General features: G+C 48.6%; 2 non-coding genes across 2 annotated transcripts; both read right to left on the bottom strand.

Annotated features, from left to right (window-relative positions):
* Window positions 1-13,792: 13,792 nt before the first annotated feature.
* On the bottom strand, window positions 13,793-13,865 carry TRNAV-AAC. Its single transcript has one exon. It is a non-coding gene; the product is annotated as a tRNA-Val (tRNA).
* A 2,526-nt stretch (window positions 13,866-16,391) lies between these two features.
* Window positions 16,392-16,463, bottom strand: TRNAA-UGC. The gene has a single exon. It is a non-coding gene; the product is annotated as a tRNA-Ala (tRNA).
* Window positions 16,464-18,586: the final 2,123 nt, after the last annotated feature.

Here is an 18,586-nt window from a genome sequence, read left to right as displayed (position 1 = left end):
CTCACCCTGCCTACACCTACGAAAGCTGTCAACTAATGATAAGTCGTAGTATTCTGTCCTTTCACAGCTGTAAGTATGAAATAATTCTTAATTTCTACTTCACCTCTAAAGCATCTATGCTAAGAAGGGTTTAATTCATAACCAGTTTCTTTATAACTATACTTCCTCTAGCAGAGGTGTGAAATTCACTCTAGTACTATTTGCTGCAAAGTGCATATATCATATCATATCTCTTAAAGAACTGTGATATTTTGTAACTTTGTAATCAAACTGTTTTTAACATTTTACATTTACTTCTTGTTTTATTGATTTTAAATAAAAGGTCTTGTTTGACTAAACTTTGTCTCAGTGTAAATTCCTGTTATACCCCAATCTCCTTGTATTAAATTCTGTGAAGCCTGATTCAAGACGAACTTTTATCTTCTGATCACACATATTGGCGAGCCATACCCATATTATTAATATTTATCACTTATTACTAACATTATTAATTAATTAGAAAATTAATTATTAAATACAACTAAATTAAGTGGATAAATTCCACTGTCCCTACTAACCCTCCCCAAATCAGGCAACAGGGGAGACGCAGAGATTCCCTACTTCTCCATCACTGCAGAACTGTTACCTTTTGTCTGAGCCATGCAGAGGTTATCATCATCCCATTCTATCCATCCACTTCTCAAAGTGTCCTGTGAGGAAGAGTTCTCAGCTGTCTGTGCTTGGAGATGATGCTTTGACTTCTTTAATCTTATATCAGAGTCGCTCTGACTGGAGATGAAAGTGTCAAAGACCTGGAAGGGGAATTCAAATGGATCCCAAACACAGTGTGATCATTGGGAGTTTAAATCCCAGGTTCCATCTATTGGTAAAGCCACTTCTGGCAAGGTGAGTGGTTTTGTCCCAAATTATAGCAATGCTCGGATACTAAAAATTTTGTAAATAACATAACTGGCTATTGAGACAGTGCTGAGTGAAGTATGTTTGAATGGATCAGAGGAGAATGTGATGGGAGAATCTCTTGTCCTGATTCTGAATAATCAGATGTAACCTGCTCTGGAATTTCACTTCACACTTTCATTGCCATGTATTCTATCTCTCTGTGATGTGCGTTTCTATCTTTCCTGAAGGCTGTTTGGTCACTCAGTTGGATAGTAGTTCAGTTTGATAGGATGTAGCGCAGATTTATTGGAGAATTTAAGACAAATGACTATTTGCTAAAGTCATCATTTCTCACTTCAGCTTTGCTTTTTCCCCATCCCTGCATGATGTCATGGAGAAGGTTGAAGTGCAGTTCTGTCAGCATTAGAGAACTCTCCAATTTACTGGACAGGCTAACAAAGAAACAGCAGTGATTTAAAATCTCTACTCAGAAATGGTCAACAACAGCAGAACCCAAACTAACTGAAGGAAGTGCATATGATCACGGTGTAGTTCAATTGTTTAAGTCAATATTGTCCCAGATGTTCTGGGGAGAAAATTCCATGCTAAGTGATTTTTGAACTAGGCACAATGCCCATGTATTTGGTTCCAAAGCCTTTGTAACCCAGGCCCTACAGAAGATCTTTCCTAGCTAATCTTATTGTATCGGAGATGCTGCCCTTCATGATGCAGATGTTGAGGAAATAGAAGTGGAGTTTTGTTGAATTTATCCTTTGTAGGTGCTAAAAATGTATATCGATCAAATCAGTTTTGGAAATCTAATAGCTGCAGAAAAATAGCGATTTTTGAATAGAAACTCCAACTCTGGTCACTAATGAAGATTGTGATCCAGCCCTGTATCCAGTCCCTTGCCTGGAACTGTGCCACCAAATTAAAGAAAAGCTGAGCATGTTTTGGTAAGCCTCACTAACACTGCTGAGATTTGGAGAGGTTTTGTAAAGGATTCTACTTTGGAGAAGTGTAAATTTACCCTAACCAAGGCCAAGGATTTGGAAAGAGCTGGGGCTGAAAGAGTCCACATCCAGTTCTTGGTTTCCACCCCAGTAAAGGAAGCTATGGTGACCAGTGACCCAAGGAAAATTGTTTGTACAACTCCATTTCCTAGTTCAGTGTCACTGATTACAGTTCCAAAGGATGCCAGGTTACATTGAGAACAATCATCCTTCACCATTTGGATCCAAAGAGAGAGTGCTTCAAAGGACATTCCTTCCCCGTGGATCCCAAACTGGCTGCCTGATTGGGTAACAATGACTTCAAGGCTGTAGAAATGATGGTAACCAATGAGGCAATGAATGTATCAGGCTCCAATTTCAGACTTCTGGATACTCGCATGTTGAGTTCTGATTCTATGTTTTTGTGTCTGATGCTATGGCTACACAATAAAGCTGATGTTGGTGCAGCTGCACCAATGTAGCTGCACTGCTGTAGCACTGCTATTACAGATGCTTTCAGCCAATGGGAGAGATTTCTCCCATCGGACTTGATTAGTCCAACCCTTGCAAGCGGCAGTGGCTCTTTTGGCAGGAGAAGTTCTGCTGCTGATGTATCGCTATCTACACAGAGGGTTAGGGCTGTGTAACTACATTGCTCAGTGGTGTGGATTTTTCACACATCGGAGTAATATAGTTAACCGATGAATGTCTTTACTGTAGACCAGACAGTTCTCTCAGTGTTTTATGCATTTACATCACTTCTCTATCTTCTCTCACTTTGAAAGATTAAAAGTGTGACACGAGAGGTCTTTTTCCTCATGATGCAAAGATTCCCACATAGGAGACCCTTTCCACCAACACATACTGCAGAAGATCCTGAGATATATGAACTCACAGAAGTGGTTGGGACAAACCACAACTTGAGCCAAGGTTCAGTTGTTGGCAATGGGCATTAGAAGAAAACTAACATATAATGATAAGAATTTGTGATCTTTGAATATGTTTTTATCATTAAAATGAGATTGGTGAAGTTATTACTTAAAGAAGAAGAGACTAAATGTGTGATAAACTGAAGTATTTTGGAAAACTGAAAGTTGTTTCGTTTTGTTTTGTTAGTCGTACAGGAAATGGTGGCTAATCTTGAAAAGATAATTTGATTTAATTTACCCCCTGTAGTATAAAGAGTTCTGGTAGAAAACCTCACTCCAAACGTTGGGGTGGGAGAATGTGTGTGAGAAAGTGTGTATAAGAGAATATTGGCCCAGTATAGATTTTAGTATTTTGTGTTTTCAAATAGAATTTATTTTGCTTAGTTTCAAAGTCAATTTCTATTCAAAGGAAAGCTACTTGAGGTGACAAGTTGTATAAATTTTTACCAGCTTAGACTGTAAGGGTCACTGTCTTCCCCACTTCTCTAATTTGCAAAGGAAAGGCCTGACATCTGTCACAGGATGTGTCCAGCAGGTAGCACAGCTGCACTCATCAACCATCAATATAAAGAAAAAGACTGAAATCCATTGCCTTTCAGGTCAATAAGCCAGCTAAAGGCTGGTCGATGTAGAAAAGCTCTGTTGGCAGAGCCACATCTCTCAGGGGTGTGAAAAGTCCTCTCCACTGAGAGAAGTAGTTAGTGACCTGAGCCCCAGTGTAGGCAGTGTTGGGTTGTCAGAAGAATATTTCCAGTGTTTGAAGTGTAGACACAGCCTTAACATCAATTCCAATTTTGACCCATCTCCCTATGTGTGAGAAAGTTACTGGTATGGAGGGCTGAGCCAGCTGTCCGCTCACCTGGTTCCTCAACTGTAGCTACAGCTCTTAGTGCCCATGAATGCAAAGACTGAGAGAAATGGAGAGTTCCAGCCATTGTCATTTTAGTATCTTATTGTTCCTCTCTCTGTTTTTTGTGCTGGCCTTTCTGTTCTATCAGGGTGTAACTGTATAGCTCAGTGCATCTGTGACAAAAGCTCATTGGTGCCAATTGGCAAAGGGGTCACTGTTCTTCACAAGCAACTCCTGTCTCAGTCCTGACAAACTCCCCACAGCTAATACACTGCTTTTATGATATTTATCCAGGAAGCATAGCAGTGAGATCTCTACTGAAAGCTTGTAAATTATTGATACTCCGAATCACTGCGAGAGGTGTGTCCGAGGCATGGTTAAGGAGTAATGTAAGTACATGGAAAATTATACCCATATGGTATTGTTGTGAAAGTGAGTCACCCCAATCATAGGTCTTGTTGGGAACGGCCCATTCAAGTGGGAGGGAATTGGCACCTGTTCCTTGCTAGCCAGTTATGTTATGTATTGCTCCATTGTCAGCCTTTGCACCAACCCAGAAAAGCCAATGGAAAACCATCAAAGACAAATTATAGACATCGAAACCCTGTGGAAGTGACAAGGACAATATGAGAATGAGGACATTGTCTTTTCTGTGACTATAAAGACAAAAGACTGATTCAGTTCATAACAGGGTGGAGAAAAACACTCTGGGTCCATTCACCAAGGAGATTCCTAATGACCAGTGGTGCTTCATGAAAGGCAGGGCCGTGGCTCCTAGGGACTAGGAATCAGTGAAATTGACTGAAGTGGGAGGTGAGAATCTACTTAGGGTACGTCTACACTACAAGACTATTTCGAATCTACTTAATTCGAATTTGTGGAATCGATCTTATGAAGTCGAATTTGTGTATCCACACTAAATACACTAATTCGACTGTCTGAGTCCACAGTAACGGGGCCAGCGTCGACTTTGGAAGCGGTGCACTGTGGGAAGCTATCCCACAGTTCCCGCACTCCCTGCTGCCCATTGGAATGCTGGGTAGAGCCCCCAATGCCTGCTGGGGGAAAAAATGTGTCGAGGGTGGTTTTGGGTAACTGTCATCATTGAACCGTCAATCACGCCCTCCCTCCCTCCCTCCCTGAAAGCGCCTGCGGGCAATCTGTTCGTGCACTTTTCTGCTCAGTGACAGCGCGGGCGCCACAGCACTTTGAGCACGGATCCCGCTGCAGTTATGGCCGTTGTCAACTCCTCGCACCTTATCGTCCACCTCTTCCACAGTCAGCTGCTGAGAAATAGGGCTACTTTTCAATGGTGCTGCGAGCACTGGTGGACCATGGGGGACGTTTTACCAACATCAACGTCGGGTGGCCAGGCAAAGTTCATGACGTGCTTGTTTTCAGGAACTCTGGTCTGTTTAGACGCCTGCAGGAAGGTAGTTTCTTCCCGGACCACAAAATAAGTCTTGGGGATTTGCAGATGCCTATAGTGATCGTCGGGGACCCAGCCTACCTGCTAATGCCCTGGCTCGTGAAGCTCTGTGCAGGCGCCTTGCACAGCGACAAGGAACTCTTAAAGTACCAGCGAGCAGTGAGCAGCGTGACCTGTGACTGTTCAGTTTCTTTACAGAGAAGCTGAACCTGCCCCTGTTTCTTTACCAAGTGACTGTTGACTAGCATCTGCAGTTACATACCCCGCCAACCCCGCTTCCCCAACTTCCAACACACGTTTAAAAATAAAATACATGTTCCACTGTAACTTTACAAAGGTTTCTTTATTGATGACTTTGCGTTACAGGGTTGAAACTGGGACAGGGACTGTGCTGGGTAGGGTGTGCAGTGATGTAAAGACCGCCTGTAAACTCAAGGAATGACAGGATCCTGCTCCCAGAGCGGTCTGCACTGCCGGACTGGATGTTTCAACGGAGCCTGCCATCCCTCCTTTTTGGGACTCTGTGTGCGGGGGCTATGTGGCCTTTTGGCGGGGGAGGACGGATACAGATTCCTCTGCTGCGTGGCTCTGTGGTCCAGGACAGGGACCGTTGCATGAGATCTGTAACCCCCCTCCCCCGCTACAAAGTCACGTACCCCCCCACCCACACAGAACCTGCAAACCACCTCCCATACCAACCAGGGTGCGTACTGACTGCAGTGTGTGTGTGACCTGCTGCTGATCCTGCCCCCATGTCTGTACCCTGGTAAAGGTGATTGTCCTGTCAAATTACCAACCCCCTTCCCCCCCTTCAAACACAGTCTCCTCTAAAAGAACATGACGGAAACAGTAATTAACAGAAAAGTATTTTTTATTATCAACTAGACAGTTAGGGGATGAAACTGGGATGGGAGCTTGGGTGAGGCGGGAAGGAAAGGACTTTTCAAAATGTAGGGTATGAGAGCTTTTGGGTACTTGAGCACTCTGCTGGGGTGCAGTGACAGTTTACACGGCCTCTGGCGCCCCTCCTTCTGGTTATTTTGGGTGAGGGGGGTATGGGACTTTGTGGCGGGGGAGGGCGGTTGCAGATACACTGCAGGGGGGCTCTGTCCTCCTGCCGGAGGTCCTGCAGAACATGCACAAGGCGCAGGAGCATGTCCGTTTGCTCTCTCATTAGTCCAAGCAGCGTTTGAGTCGCCTGCTTGTCTTCCTCACGCCACCTCTCCTCCCGTTCGCTGAGTGAGCGCTGGTACAGAGAGAGGGTCTCCCTCCACTGGCTCTGCTGGTCCGCGTCGTCTCGGGAGCACCCCATAAGTTCAGCGAACATCTCGTCCCGTGTCTTTTTATTTCGCCGCCTAATCTTTGCCAGCCTCTGTGAGGGGGATGCTGTGGCGGGTCTGGAGACAGTCCAAGCTGTGTGATGGGAAAAAGGGAGTGAATTCCTTGCCAAGATAAATTTTTGCGAAGAATGAACACAGTCTAATCTGTCTCTGTGAATTCTGGGTTGAGATCCCAGTGCCTGATGGGGCAAAAACCATTTTCGCGGGTGGTTCTGGGTAAATGTCGTCAGTCATCCCTTCCTCCGGGAAAGCTACAGCAGACAATCATTTCAAGCCCGTTTTCCCTGGATTGCCCTGGCAGACGCCACAGCGTGGAAACCATGGAGCCTGTTTTGCCTTTTGTGCCTGTCACCGTATGTGTACTAGATGCCGCTGACAGAGGCGGTCCAGCAGCGCTACACAGCAGCATGCTTTTGCTTTTGCATGACAGCAGAGATGGTTACCAGCCATATTGTACCATCTACCACACCATAAATTGGTAATAAGATGGGCATGGTTAGCAGTCCTTTTGCACTGCACCATTTGCTGCTGTCATAAGTGCCCCTGGCTGCTCTTAGCCAGGGGCGCAAAAGCCAAAATTGGGAATGACTCCCTGAGTCAATCCCTCCTTTTTGGTATCTAAAAATAGAATCAGTCCTGCCTAGCATATGGGCAAGTGTACTAGAGAACCACTGTATCAGAGAACCAGAGAGCACAGCTGCTCTGTGTCAGATCCTGCATAGATTATGAGCTGTATGCTATTCACAGGGGGTGCTCCTGCAACAACCCCACCTGTTCATTCCATTCTTCCCCAGCCTTCCTGGGCTACCATAGCATTGTCCCCCCACTTGTGTGATGAAGTAATAAAGAATGCAGGAATAAGACACAGTGACTTGTTAGTGAGAAATGAGTGGAAGGCAGCCTCCAGCTGCTATGATAGTCCAGATAGGACATTAAGGAGTGTGGAGAAGAGGAGCCCAGCATCCTGCTGCTAGTCCATGGGCAATTGAATCTTTTCTTTACACATGAAGGCTTGGGGGCTGATGAAGCTCAGCCCCCTGTTGCTATGATGACGATGGTTATCAGCCATACTGTACCATCTACCACGAAAAATTAGGACCAGGCGCCCTTGATTGACCTTACCGATGCTAGTCGGCATGGTTACCAGTCCTTTTGCACTGCCCCATGTGCCAATAGGCTGATGATGAGGACGGATACCAGTCATTTTGTACCATCAGCCATCCATAGCGTGGGGGGAGCAAGGATGTTGGTGTTGAGTGCTGCACCATCGCGTCTATCTGCAGCATTCAGTAAAGATAGGGTGACATGTAAAAGAGTCAAGAGAGGATTGTTTTCCCTTTCACTTCTGGGGGTGGTTGGGGGGCTGCGTAAATTGCCGAGCTATGCCCTGACCCACCGCGGACACTGTTTTTGACCCTAGAAGCATTTGGAGCTCAGCCAAGAATGCAAATCCTTTTCGGAGACTGCAGGAACTGGGGGATATCTTGCGTCCTCATTCCCCCCTCCCTCCATGAGCGTCCATTTGATTCTTTGGCTTTCCGTTACGCTCGTCACGCAGCAGCGTGCTGAGTCTCTGTTATGCCGTCCGTCCGGAGATTTTTTTAAAAATACTTTGGACCAGGCGTAACATTATAGTAATTCCCCTAATTACATGCAGGAGTCTCCGAGCGAGATCACCCTGAGGACGGTCACTGAAGGAGATAGAGAGCGCATGCTGCGTGAAAGCCAGCACAAACCAGGGCCCTACGCAGCCGTGCTCGGGGAGGCAATGCTCCCTGAGTACCTCATGAAAGCCTGGCGCGGAAAAGTGTGCTACCACAGAGAACCCAATAAGGCAGCTCTCCCCAGGAACCTCCTGTGGAGGCTTTTCGATTACCTCCAGGAGAGGTTCGTGGAGATCTCCCAGGAGGATTTCTGTTCTATCCCCATATATAGAGAGACCTCCTTTTCACATACTTCAGATTCCTGTTATATTAAGAATAAAAGTTTACATGGTTAAAGCACTTACCGACTGCTCCTTCCCCTGATTCAGGATCCGGGTTAATGGCCGGGGAGGGTTGGTAGGGGATCTCCGTGACGGTGATGAAGAGATCCTGGCTGTCGGGGAAACCAGCGTTGTAAGCGCTGTCGCCTGCCTCGTCCTCCACAAACCCTTCCTCATCTTCCCCGTCCACGAACATCGCCGAGGAACTGGCCGTTGACACTGTCCCATCGTCAGAGTCCATGGTCGCTGGTGGGGCAGTGGTGGCAGGCTCCGTAGCGTCCGTTTGCCGCTTTGATTTTTTGGTAGCCTTGTCTGGGGTCCTTGATTTTCACGCGGCGCTGCGTGGCATCCCGGCTGTATCCTCTGTCTCTCATGGCTTTGGAGACCTTCTCGTAGGTCTTTGCATTCCGTTTTTTGGAGCGCAGCTCCGAAAGCACAGACTCCTCGCCCCACACACCGATCAGATCCAAGAGTTCCCGGTCAGTCTATGCTGGGTCCCTCTTTCTATTCAGAGATTACATGAACTCCTCTGCTGGAGAGCTCTGCATCGCTGCCAGTGCTGCTGAGCTCGCCCCGATGTCCAACCACGAAATGAGATTCTAACTGTCCAGACAGGAAAAGGAATTCAAATTTTCCCGGGACTTTTCCTGTGTGGCTGGTCAGAGCATCCAAGCTCGGACTGCTGTCCAGAGCGTCAACAGAGTGGTGCAGTGTGGGATAGCTCCCGGAGCTAGTAAGTTCGATTTGCATCCACACCTAGCCTAATTTGAGATACCCATGTCGAATTTAGCACTACTCCCCTCGTCGGGGTGGAGTACCGAATTCGAACTAAAGAGCCCTCTAGGTCGAATTAAACGGCTTCCTAGTGTGGACGGTTGAGCGGTTAATTTGAATTAACGCTGCTAAATTCGATTTAAAGTCCTAGTGTAGACCAGGCCTTAGATAGGAAAGGTAACTATTAAAAAGTGTAGGTTGCATTTTCTGATTTTGTTTAGTTGGTAACAGTTGGTTTCCAGCACTCACATTTGTTTGTTTAAATCTCTATCGGTTGTTAAATAAATTTCTGCTTGTTTGATAACTATACTCAAGTGCGGTGTGAGATACAGTAGCAGTGGTCCACAGTAAAACTAGTAACCTGGAATATACCATTGCTTTGGGAAGAGAGAATCTGGGATTTCTCTGAGTATCTGGTGATCCGGGCTGGACCCCGGGGTGGGACACATTGAAGGAAGTCAGGGGTTAGGGTGGCTGCTGTAGCTCAGAGGAGGGGCCTTGAGTGCCTGATGGGCTGGGTGAGTTTGGTCACTAACATCCAGCTGCCAAATGCTAAACTCCCTCTTCCTAGTGGAAGGTGGCATCAAGGAAACTCACAGCCCTCAGCTCCCTGAGAAGGGTCACAATATGTCTCTATGTTGATTCACCTGTCAAATTCACACAGGGAAAGCTCCGTATAGCATAACACTCTGCCATATGAAATCATGGAACATGTGCTCTTCACTCTGTGAAAGCATGTAAAGAATCCAAGCGCTGGAGGACAGGGTTTGGGTCCAGAGTGACCTAGACAAATTGGAGGATTGGGCCAAAAGAAATCTGAGGAGGTTCAACAAGGAGAAGTGCAGAGTCCTGCACTTAGGAAGGAAGAATCCCCTGCACTGTTACAGCCTGGGGACCGACTGGCTAAGCAGCAGTTCTTCAGAAAAGGACCTGGGGATTACACTGGATGAGAAGCTGGATATGAGTCAACAGCACCCTTGTTGCCAAGAAGGCTAACAGCAGATTGGGCTGCGTTAGTAGAAGCATTGCCAGCAGCTTGAGGGAAGTGTGTTCATTTCAAACCTGCAGCTTATTCATTTCATGTGGTGACCCCTCCTACTTCTTGTGTTATGAGAAGGAGTAAATAATACTCCCTTCCTTGGTCCTTTAGAAGATATTATGTGACCTCCTCCCCCTTGTTGTATCCATGTTGGTCCCAGGACATGAGAGACAACACCGCAAACAACAAGGTTCAAAGTCAATGCACATGGGAGAAGCATCTTGTGTTTCATTCCTTATGTCCTAGTCCCATCGTGTGGCCATTTCCTTTTCTTCCTTTCTGTCAAAAGCTTTGGTGTTTTGCACAGAAACATTATTTCCCCAGGAGAGACCCAGGAGTGAGGGCTGCATTCCTGTACCAAACAGTCACTAGAAGGGGGCAGACAAAGGCCTTTAGGACGAGGCGTCCGTCACTGTCAAAAAATCATCTCCCTCCTGTGGTTCCGTGGGCAGCAGGAGGAGCCGCAGCTTGGTGGCCCCTGGCAGCAGCACTCCTGGCGTGGCCGGAGCAGCAGCAGGCCCCCTGGGGCTCCCCCCCCCTGCCCTGGGGCAGCAGCTGGAGTGGCAGCAGGTTGGCAGGGCTTCTCCCCTGGTAGCGGGTGCTCATTATCCATCAAATAAATCAAAACACTTCCACCTGCAAGTGGATTTAGCCCAGGACCCTCAGAGTCAGCAGCTCTTACACCCCCCACTGAGCTCTGGTCAGGTGTCCTAGCGCCGGAAGCCTCCTGTTTAGATCCTAAAATAGCATTTTTGCAGTGGAGGGGGGGGGCTGAAATTTTGGACTGGACATTGTAGCTTCACCGTTATTTTATTGAATTGCTTCAAAATAGCAAGTGTAGAAAGTCTCCTAAGGGCCGACGCTCTCCCATGGAAACAGCTGCCCCTGCTCTCCAGGAGTCTGTGCGTTCCACCCAGCAACGTACAAACCTCTGCACTGAAGGGGGGTCAGACAGTGACGGTAACACAAATATTCCGACTATTAACCCAAGTCCCTTCCTTTCTTTAACCCAGGACGTGCCAGTCAACTGTTAGCCATGGTGTTATCTTCATCTTAAAATACCTCTCAGGACATTGAACAGAGGAAGTGAAACCCCCTCCCCCGAATGGCTCCCTGTTGAGGCGTTGTACCGTACCTGCCCCTGGAGACTGTCTGGTTTTATATCCTTAGACCTTTTTCTCTTCAAACCCCTTATCCCAATTTCTGGGCCACCTCCGCATTTCAGAGTTTAGAATTTACTCTCCTCACCCTGGTATGGCACTTTCCATGTGGATTAGACAAAGTGAGTGGGGGAAGCTCCATGGCTAATGAAAACCGATACTTTGGGTGAGGCCTGAACTCATAACCCCAGCAGTGCGCCTCCCTCACTAGCTAGACATGCCCCTGTAGGTGCTTCATAGACACGCTTGGGAAGTAGGGTAGTTACCTGTGTCTGTGCTTAACCACTTTGGTGACCTAATTGAGAGGCTGATGGTTCAAACCCAGGTGAAGATGGAGGTAGTTTTTTTTTTAGTGATGAGACTCCAGTACATTTTAACAGGCAGTAAAACGCCTCCATTCTGGTCTAGCCTCATTGGGCAAGCATAAGTGGTGTTTTTGCCAGATGCATTGGTGGTACAGTGGTGAGCGTAGCTGCTTTCCAAGCAGTTGACCTGGCTTCAATTCCCAGCGAATACAGCAATGTGATGTTTTCTCTGCTGGGAATTGGTTTAATTTCAGTCACATTGTATCAGTTTAGCAATGGAATGAGAGAATCAACGTGCTGCAGGTCATTAAACACCCAGTGGAGGAAGAAAGGGGCAGGACTATACAATGAGCAGGTGGAGTCATCCTGGTATTACAATGTTTGGTTTATTTTTTATTTTTTTTCCTTTACTTCCCTCTCCCTTTTAGACTCAGAGCCCTTAAGGTCAGACGGGACCAATGTGATCATCTAGTCCGACCTCCTGCACCTTGCAGGCCAAAAGACCCCACCCACCCACTCCTGTAATAGACCCGGGAGGGGAGGCAGCTCTGTGCACTGCCCCTACCCCAGGCAGCACATGGAGGCCCTCTGCTCCCCTCCCCCCAATGGGTGTGCAGAGATGTGCCAGCAGCACTAAGGTGGCTCCCTGCCCACGCTGCCTCCATCCCTCCGTGCCACTCCCAGAAATGGCCGGCATGTCCCAGCATCCCCTGGGGCGGGGGGGGGTGTCTCCATGCACTGCCCCTGCCCCAAGTACCAACTCCGCAGCACCCATTGGCCAGGAATTGCAGCCAATGGGAGCTCTGGGGGCAGCGCCTGCAGGCAGCGACACACGGAGACCCCCTGGTCCCGCCCACCTAGGAGCTGCTGCCGGAGGGTTGTGTGTACAGGTCACTTTGGGAGCTGCAGTGCCCGGGGTAAGCGCCACCCCTCCTCTACCCCAAGCCCCTCCCCCAGTGCAGAGCCCGCACTGTGCACCCAAACTTCCTCCCAGAGCTTTGCTTGTCTTCCTTTCAGCCAGAACCATCCTTCTTCTCCTGGGCTGCAAGTAGCCATCCCTGGGAAGCCAAGAGGCAGGCACAGGATTCTACCTCCCAGTAGCCAACCGCACCTCCCCAGGCTTTGCAGAACGACTGGTGACGCTCTACTAACCCCACTTAGCCGCACTGAGGCGCTTAGCTTCTGCCCTGCCTTCCTCAGCTCGACTTTCCTCTTTTGCCCCGTTCCTGCCTCACTTCCTCCTTTGGCAAGTCACGCAGAAGAGCCGGCCGCCATAGGCCAATCTCCAAGGGCAGAGGAGACCAAGCCACAAGGCTTCAAAAGGTGCCTGGCCCAGATCCTCTAGCTTTCCCCTGCTGATGCCAAGGCTTTTTCTCAGCTCATTTCACCACCCTCTGTCATGCAGGGGTTGGGGTTATGGCAGGTGTTACCCAAAATTGGGCCAGCTAGTCAGCGTAGGGAGCACTAATGACCCACCAGAGTTTGGCAGAAAGCAGCACGTTTATTATATTGATAGCTAAGCTCAAAAGAATCGGGGGCGGGGTGTCACACTCACACTCCCAGGACGCACACGGCACTGGAGATGTCTGGATTCTGCAAGGTAAGTGTCCCACAGCGCAGCTATGGACGGTGCGATGAAGGTAAGTCTTCCTGAGGCACAATGAAATACAACGCAGAGAACCACTGGCCAGGCGGTCTGGGCGAAGGGCATTCACTGGAGGTACAAGCTTGTGAGTGCTCTCCTGAGCACATGGCCCCTTCCCCTTTTAAGGACCTGCACCTCATGGCCTGCGACTAGAGATGACTTGGCTGCATCTGGTTGGTCACACTCCACCTTGGGCAGTGTCCATGCTCTGGGTGATCGCTGCCTAATCAGAGTCCCAGACACCTTGTCTACCTGGGAGCTCTTCTGCTCTTCAACCAGCCCATTCATCCCACGAGCATTCCAGGAGGGAGCGGGAGGGGGAAAGCCACTTCACAGGCATTCAGAGAGGGAGAGGAGACAAAAGTGGGAGCAGGGGAAGTATAACAGACCTTTTGAGCATAGAAATCACTGCTGCTCCTGCAACAGCAGGGAAAGGCCAGGAAGAGCTGGGAAAATTAAGACCATATGTTTCTGCCTGGTTTCGAACCAGGGACCTTTTGCATGTTATGCAAACGTGATAACCACTACACTACAGAAACTCTGTCCCCTTCCTCCATAAGAACAGCCATATTGGGTCAGACCAAAGGTCCATCCAACCTCACATCCTATCTGCCAACAGTGGCCAATGCCAGGTGCCCCAGAGGGACTGAACCTAACAGATAATGAGCAAGTGATCTCTCTCCTGCCATCCATCTCCACCCTCTGACAAACAGAGGCTAGGGACACCATTCCTTACCCATCCTGACTAATAGCCATTCATGGACTTAACCTCCATTCATTTATCTGCAAAAAGAACAAGGAGTACTTGTGGTGCCTTAGAGACTAACAAATTTATTTGAGCATAAGCTTTCCTGGGCTAAAACCAACTTCATTGGATGCATGCAGCGGAAAATACAGCAGGAAGATATAGATTATCTATCTATCTATATACATACATACATACACACACAGAAGATGAAAAATTGGGTGTTGCCATACACACTATAATGAGAGTGATCAGTTAAGGTGAGCTATTATCAGCAGGAGAAAGAACCCTTTTGTAGTGGCTTTCATGGCCTTTGAGAAAGCAAGACAGAGCCTTGGAAGACCCAGCAGGGTTTGTGGCACAGGAATTGTTCTCAGATTCCACTGAGACTTCAACTCAGATTGCAGGATTTAAAGTCCTGAGTGCTGGCCCTTACACCATGGGACCAGCAGAGCACCTGTTGATTACTGTAGACTTCCAGCAGGGAGGACTCTGTGGGCAGGGGCGGCTCTAGGCATTTTGCCGCCCCAAGCACGGCAGGCAGGTTGCCTTCGGTGGCTTGCCTGCGGGAGGTCCGCCAAAGTCGCAGGACCAGCGGACCCTTCGCAGGCATGCCGCCGAAGGCAGCCTGCCTGCCGCCCTCACTGCAACCGGCAGAGCACTCCCCGCGGCTTGTTGTCCCAAGCACGCGCTTGGCATGCTGGGGCCTGGAGCCGCCCCTGTCTGTGGAGACAATTTTTTCTGGCAGGGAGGACTCAGTGGGAAGATGCCTCTCTGGCCAGCCCTGCATTTGCTCAAAAAGTCAGCACACAGCACTTTGCTGCAGCCCCAGAGGCCTTTCTTCCTCCAGACTGTGAGGCCAGTGGACAGGTGAGGTAATAGCACCTTCAGTCCGAGGCAGTAAAGGGCCCTTCCTGGGAAAGGCCATGTCCTGAAAAGGAAAAACTAAAGTCAAGGAGAGTCCTTCTAAAACTCATTGGGGATATCACAGGAGGAAAGTGTTTCTTCACCTGACCAGGGACTTGAACTCTGGACCCTCAGATTAAAAGTCTGATGCTCTGACAACTGAGCTAGCCACGCTCACATTTAAAAAAAAGAAATTTTGTGCAGAAGAGAAACTAATCATGAAAATGAAGGCAGGAAACTATACAGAAAATCTGCTATTCTCGCTCTCTTAGCAGTCCTAGCCCCAGCCTGCTCCTCCATCTGGTGGCTTGAGGCCGTATTCTTTTTTTCATTAAACATCAAATCCAGGAGAAAACACAGTTATACAAAGCAAAACTAAATCACAAACAGAAATCTCATTGGAAATACAAAAATAAAAAAGGAAAATGCAATTCCCATCACTTTATCATATCTGGGCCATTCCTGTATCGAGAGCACCCGCGAAGGTCCCTGTGTGCTTACGAGAAACCTGGACGAACTCATACCACAGCCTGAACATGAAACTCAACTGCTCCCAGGTGCCGCAGGAAAACCCTTTCCCTGCTGTGATGTTGCACTCCATAGGATTATATGAATATATGCTAATGAGTGTGATTATAAAGTGACTGGACTATGCTTCATGCAAAAGGTCTCTTGTAAGGTATCATTACAAAGCTTATAATCTACTGTGTGTGTTCATCCTATTTGTATGAACCGATCATTCTTGGATCTGAAACTAGAAATATGAACTATAACTCTGAGGTCCTGTTGTAATGATGCAAAGTGTGGGCCATTTACAGTGGTTTGGACTCTTGATGGCTCCCATTAACCAGGACAATTGACTGGAGATGGCTCTGTCCTGCACCATCTGTGAGTCAGGCCAGGAAGAATGAAGGCTTGGGGCGGGGGGGGGTCTCACAGGACATGTGACCATGTCACCTGGTACAGGAATCCATCTTAAACCTGGGGCTCTTCCCCAGGAGAGAGACAAAAAATTCCTGCCTTGTACCAAAGCTGTATAAGGGGGTGGAACTGAACAAACATGGCTGCAGTCATGAGACATCCCCAGCTACCACCTGAGCTGGAACAAGGGCTATACCAGGAGAAAAGATTGGGCCCAGACTAGAAATAAGTCTAGTCTTTGCCTCTCAGTCTGTGCAGATGGGACCTTTCCCTCCAGGGCTGGAGGATTCTCCCTTCTCATCTACCCTTGTCCTAGGCAACACAACTGGTGGGAATCTTAAATGTACAGAGGAGATTTAGGAGCAGAAACCCCACCCAGACCTTCCATGCAATTGGCACTTGCCCCTGACTGAGCAGGATTAAAACTCCTGCAGGGAGACTGCTGGGCCACATCCCCTCTGGGCAGGAGCAAAGCAGCAGGGTGAAAAAAACTTGGAAATGCTGGGGATTGAACCCAGGACCTCATACGTGCAAAGCATGGGCTCTACCACTGAGCTACATCCCCTGGAGGGTTATGTGTGTTATAGGTTACACTCAGAGCCCTCCTGTTTCCAGAGCACCTAGTGGCCTAAAAGCAGCATGGGGGACACATTCCCTGCTCTGAGGCCAAACCTGCTGTCCTGGAGGTTGCTGGTTCTTAGGGTCACTTTGCAGCAGAAACAGATTTGATGTGTGGGGTAGAGAGAGTGGGTGCCCTGGACTCAGGGTGCAGAGATACACTCAGCCCTCTCCCCTGCATTGGGTGGGGGGTGCTGCCACCTCCTCCTGGAAGGTAATGGGAGGGGAGGGGCGCTGTGAGTCGCTCAACACCTGACCCTGGTGGCAGCAGTGCTGTGGGAAGCTCCAGGTGTTTCTAGGATCTGCTCTTTCCACCTGCCTGTGAAGTCCAGCTTTCCCCAGCACATTCACTGCGCTGCAATTGGGTCACTGTTTCCATGGCTGAACAGCAAAGAATCACTCCCAGTTTCCCTTCTATCTGCGGCAGGATTAGCCTGTGTCAGTGGTTAATGAGGTGGCTCTTGTTGTAAATTGTTATTCATTCTCCACCTTGACAATTCACACCGTCCCTTTCCCATGCAGATTCCCAGCACCTCAGTGATCCTGGTAGCAGGAGTTGGGGCCTGAGACATTCAGGGTCCTTTTTACCCTCCACCTGGAGTGAACTCAGCTTTTCCCCCATCCCAGACAATCCATGAAATAACAACAGGGGCATAAAGAAAAGGGGAGGGAACATCTCACGGCCAGGGCTGGATGTGCCCAGGGCCCCCTGCTTGTCCATTGTTTCCATGGAATTTGGCCCCCTGCTTTGCACAAGGGACAGAGAAAGATCTTGCTGTTCCTGTGTCTGTGCAAGGAAAATTGTGCTTCCCTAGGAAAGAGAGGAGGGAAATGACCCCATGGTGGGACAATATCCTCAGGATTAAGACCTAAGGATTTAGGCTGAGAACTGATAGAACTGCACTAATCTGGGATTTAACAAATTATCTTCCATGGAGCAGGGCCAGATCCAGTGTTTTTGCCCCCCCAGTGGAAAAAAAAATAAAAAAGCTGCAGCTCTACCTCTGCCGCTTTTGGCCTCAAGTCCTTCCCTCTGAGAGGGATGAATTGCTGCTGAAGCCTCCCCTTTTCATTGACCGCCCCGCTGTGCTGGTGCCTGGAGCCGGCCCTACCATGGAGACACTGGGAAGATGGGAGAATCAGGACAAAAAAGTGAATTTATTTACATTGCAAGTGAAAAATAACTGAAGTAGTTTTGGTTTGAAGTCACTTTTCCCTGACTAGGAATTGAACCCAGGCTGTGGCAATGAAAATGCCAAATCCTAACCACTAGACCGGTGAGGATGTTGTTTTTCTTCTCACTTATGTTACACTTTCTTAGGCTACTTTCTAGCCAATTTCTGAAGCTGCTCATTGTCCATTCCCTGAGGGGCTAAGAGCAGAGAACACCTGTGCTCAGGGTCACAACCTCAGCCCAGCCCAAGCCACTGAAAAAAACTCAAATCATGCTTCAGCTTCCTCCAGCAGGATCACAGAGCAACACAAAGAAAACCCAGCAGGAACAATCCTCCTCTGCCTTCATTTACCCCATCGCAACCCTCTCAGCAGCCCACTCTTGCGGGAAGGACACTGAGCTGATACGAGCCCTGACATAGAGACCAAGGGAGGGGTGTTGCTCCCCCTCGCTGTGAGCTGATCACATTCTGACTCTGTGTAACGGGGCTCTGAGCTTTGCCATCTTCTGAGTTCTGTGTCCTCAACAAGCAACCACAGTGCTGACCCCTGCAGACCCTTCTGCTGGGAGCATGGGGATTACACAACAGCTGCCAGCCCTTTTTCCCTTTCCTTGTCCTCCTCGGCTTCCCCAGACCTTCCCTACAGATGGTTCTATCAGGCGCTGGAGGGAATCTAAGGACCTGCAGGTTTCCCGAACCCACCTCTTAAGGAAAACAGTGATTCCCTTCTCTGACACTCCTGGGCCTGGGCTTCTTTTGAGTATTTCCCCAGGGGGCCTGATTCCCTGTGAAAATGTGTGTGTGGCACCAGCTTGTTTGTCCCGTCTCTGGGAGCTGAGAAACTTTTTCAGACTCTCCCCCACTAGAGGAGTCCAACAGCACCTCCCCTTGGTGA

The sequence above is a fragment of the Mauremys mutica genome, unplaced genomic scaffold (assembly GCF_020497125.1).
Source record: "Mauremys mutica isolate MM-2020 ecotype Southern unplaced genomic scaffold, ASM2049712v1 000543F_np12_subseq_1:225212_obj, whole genome shotgun sequence".
Lineage (NCBI taxonomy): Eukaryota > Metazoa > Chordata > Testudines > Geoemydidae > Mauremys > Mauremys mutica.
Note: the sequence above shows the minus strand (reverse complement) of the source record. Positions and strands in the feature narration are given on the sequence as shown.